At 43.5% G+C, this 4,013-nt stretch overlaps 1 pseudogene across 1 annotated transcript in view; it reads right to left on the bottom strand.

Moving 5' to 3' along the window:
* LOC149749698 (myelin expression factor 2 pseudogene) overlaps positions 1 to 4,013 on the bottom strand; it is a 178,643-nt pseudogene that overhangs the window by 77,018 nt on the left and 97,612 nt on the right. The window lies entirely within an intron of this gene.

Raw genomic sequence — 4,013 nt, 5'->3', positions numbered from 1 at the left:
CTGTAAGAATGAGAGCACTGGTCTTGGAATGGATCTGCTGCCCTGTAGCTGTATCTCTCTGCACCTTCTTTTCCTCATCTGTAAACTGGAACGAATAACACCTGCCCGACTGTCCCCACATTGCCTTAAGGATCAGGTACCAGGGTTTTGAAATAAGATGATAATGAGGCGAAACTGCCTTGGGTGTGCAAGGAATTGATAAACCCTATTTTCCTATTTGAGGATTCCTCTGACCTTTCTACAACTTCATGAGAGCTGGAGGAATCGGAAGACACAAGCTTTGGTGAGAATGCCATTGAAGGGTTTCTATTCCAGCACCAACAAAAGGAGGAGAAAGAAAACTGAAATGCCAGAGTGAAGCAACATGGCCTAATCGTAAGCAAGACAACCAAATAACAGCCCCAGTTCCTCGGCTGTTCCGTCTCATTGCAGAATAATCCTATAAGGGTGATCAAAGGAAGGATCAACAGCTCAAACATATTATCAGCCACCTAAGCCTTTAGAGGAGAAGGCCTACTGAGAGATTAAGACACTCAGGACATGTCTGAGAGGTTTTCAGGCAGTTAGAGTTTCACCAATTGATATCCAAGCATCGACAACTGCTCCATCTGACTCACTATTACCACCACCTGAGAAAGGAGAGCCCGCCCTCACACAGAGTCAAGGAGAGAGCAGAGGAAGGTGCGTGGGGAGATTTTCGGCAAGGTCACTTAAGACACCCTTCTGCCTCTAGTCAGGCTACATGGATGCACTCTTGGGTTAGGTACAAGCTGCATGTCCGCAGAGCCAATCAACCATCAATAGGTATTTATGGAGAACTATATGAATCAGGGCTCTTTCAGGTGTAAAGGGAAGAGAAATCCAACTAAAACTGGCTTAAGCACAAAATAAATGGATTGATCCATTTAACTTAAAAAGGCCAGAGGAGATCACGGTTTGAGGCTGGCTAGATGCAGGTGCTCAAACAATATCATTGGGAATCAAGCTTCTCTCCAACTCGCCACTCAGTACTGGCTTCATTTTTTTTGTTTCTTTTTAATGGGGGTGGAGGGGGGGTGAGGGGAGTGGGCTCTCCTATTTACATCCTCAAAGCACTAAGTTTAATTCATTGTAATTGGATAGATTTGGGTCATTTGTTTATTCCCAAGCAAGTCGCTGTTCAGGAGCTGGAGTATATTGATTACGCAGCCCTGTGTCAGGCCCTCCCACCCCTGGATCTTGGGCTAACTCCACCCAAACCATCTGGAGTGACAGTGGGTGAGGTGAGGGGAGTTCCTCAAGGAAAATCCAGGTGCTGTTACCAGAAGAGCAACAAATGGATGCTGGTTGGGCAAAAACAGCAGATACATATTCTCAAAACTCCTCTGGTGCAAATCCACAACACAACCACATTTTTGTCATCAAGGAAACTATTATTTAGTTGAGAGGAAGTTGCCACACATAAAATTAATAGAAAACCTAATTGATTATAACAAATAACCTGAAGTATATAGTACAGATCATAAGTCTAAAAAATGAAGTTAGGGGTTAAAAGTGCAGGCTTGGGGGACTTCCCTGGTGGCACAGTGGTTAAGAATCTGCCTACCAATGCAGGGGACACGGGTTTGAGCCCTGGTCCGGGAAGATCCCACATGCTGCAGAGCAACAAAGCCCGTGCGCCACAACTACTGAGCCCACGTGCCACAACTACTGAAGACCACGTGCCTAGAGCCCGTGCTTCACAACAAGAGAAGCCACCACAATGAGAAGCCCGCGCACCACAACGAAGAGTAGACCCTGCTCGCCGCAACTAGAGAAAGCCCGCGCAGAGCAATGAAGACCCAATGCAGCCAAAGATAAATTTTTTTTTAAAAGTGCAGGCTTGGGACCAAATCCCAGTACCACCAGTACCTGCCATAACTGAACAAAACACTTGATCTCTCTGTGCCTTAAACATTATTCCTCTGTAAAATGAGGGCAATAATAGACTCTACAGGGTTATTGTGATAATTTAATGACAGAGTTCATCAGGAGAACAAATACAGTGTGTGTCATATAATAAAGAAATCTTATAGGATTTCGTTCATTCATTTAATGCTTACTATGTGCCAAGAGTTACTATAGGCACTGGCAATACAGTGGAGAAGAAAGTTCCTATTATTGTGCCGCTTATATTTTATTTTATTTTATTTTATTTTATTTGCCATACGCGGGGCCTCTCACTGTTGTGGCCTCTCCCGTCGCGGAGCACAGGCTCCGGACACGCAGGCCCCGCGGCCATGGCTCACAGGCCCAGCCGCTCCGCGGCATGTGGGATCTTCCAGGACCGGGGCACGAACCCGTGTCCCCTGCATTGGCAGGCAGACTCTCAACCACTGCACCACCAGGGAAGCCCCTGCTGCTTATATTTTAAAATGAAAAAGTAAATACGTAAATGAGCAAAAAAAATTTTAGATGAGGATAATAAATATGAAGAAAACAATGAATGATAATGATGGGGGAGAGGGACTTCAGAGAGGATGGTTAGGGAAGGCTTTATTGAGAAGGTAACATTTTAAGTGATACATGAATGATGAAAAAACTAATTGTGTGAAGGTCTGAGCTCAAAGACAAGTGGAAAAAACATCTTTAGCTTGCTGAGATAAAGGGAGAGAGGCATGAGGTGTGATTGGAGAAGGAGATCAGGGCTGATCATATAAGTCCATGGTGAGGAATTGTGTTTCATTCTACGAGCAAATGAGATTCAATGCAAAAATTTAATATTTTAAAGATTACTCCACTACTGTGTAAACAATGGACTATGAGTTGGGTGTAAGAGTAGAAATAAGAGCTAGTAAAGAAAAACTGCTTGAGGGAAGAAAAGAAGTAGAAAAGTTACAGCTGATCCCTAAGGAAAGCGTCAGGTGAGAAAGACAGAAAGATGGGCCAGAAGCGAGCCAGCTGAGGGAAGCCATGCACATCATGCAGAGTAGTTGTGGGAAGCCATCAGTGGCTCCCTATTGCCTCCTGGCTATGAAGCAGTAATCTGTATCTGACAAACCCTCCTACTGAGAACAACTATAAAAACTGGATCAAAAATAAAATCAGGAGCCTGAAGGCAAAGGGGAGCAACAAGACAGCTGTGAATTGAAGGGCTGGAGGAAAGGAAAACATACTGAAGTTGGTCCTAAATTGGTGCTTTCTCCACTCGAGGTATTTTCTGATTCTCATTGCAGGACAAAAAAGCAAAATGAAAAACAGGGGCCTAGCAGTTCCACTGGGCTGGAAAGGACAAAAAAATGAGTTACAAGCAGCCAGAAATTGAAGAGCCGATATCCTAGAGAAAAAGGAACGACAGAAAAGGGAGCTTAATATTTTGCATGAAGCTTCTCAGGGCACTTGCCAAATTCTCAGATGCACATGTATGTGTTGAGAGTCCGAGAGGACAAACAAACCTAACTGATAACTTCTTCTAGGAGGTGGAGCTCACTTCCTAATCCTTGAGTAAGAGCTGGACTTAAGGACTTACTTCCGAAGAACAGAGAATGGGAATGGAAAAAGAGTAACTCTACAGTGGAGGAAACTGCCAGACACAACCTTATCCAAATGCTCAAAGTTAACGCCCACAGTGATAAGTCATGGTGACATCATGGACCTGCTGATATCATGTGACAAGAAGGGCACTTCACCACCCTGGTATTCTTCCATAAACTCAGTCTAAACATGAGAAAAAAATTCAGTCAAACTCAAATTGAGTGGCATTCTCCAAAATACCTGACCAGGATTCTTCAAAACCGTTAAGGTCAGGAAAAACAAGGGAAGACTGAGACTCTGTCACAATTCATAGGAAACTAAAGAGACGTGATGACTAAATGTGATGTGGTATCCTGGATTGGATCCTGGGACAGTAAATGGACGATCAGGAAAAAATAAAAACTGGAGAAATCCAAATAAAGTCTATAGTTTAGTTAATAGTAATGTATCAATATTTATTCCTTAGTTCTGACAAATGTACCATGATACGTAAAATGTTAACATTAGGGAAAACTGAGTGA

Source organism: Delphinapterus leucas, chromosome 3 (assembly GCF_059928025.1).
Source record: "Delphinapterus leucas isolate spDelLeu-1000000601 "Yukka" chromosome 3, BTC_Dleu_Yukka2, whole genome shotgun sequence".
NCBI lineage: Eukaryota > Metazoa > Chordata > Mammalia > Artiodactyla > Monodontidae > Delphinapterus > Delphinapterus leucas.
Note: the sequence above shows the minus strand (reverse complement) of the source record. Positions and strands in the feature narration are given on the sequence as shown.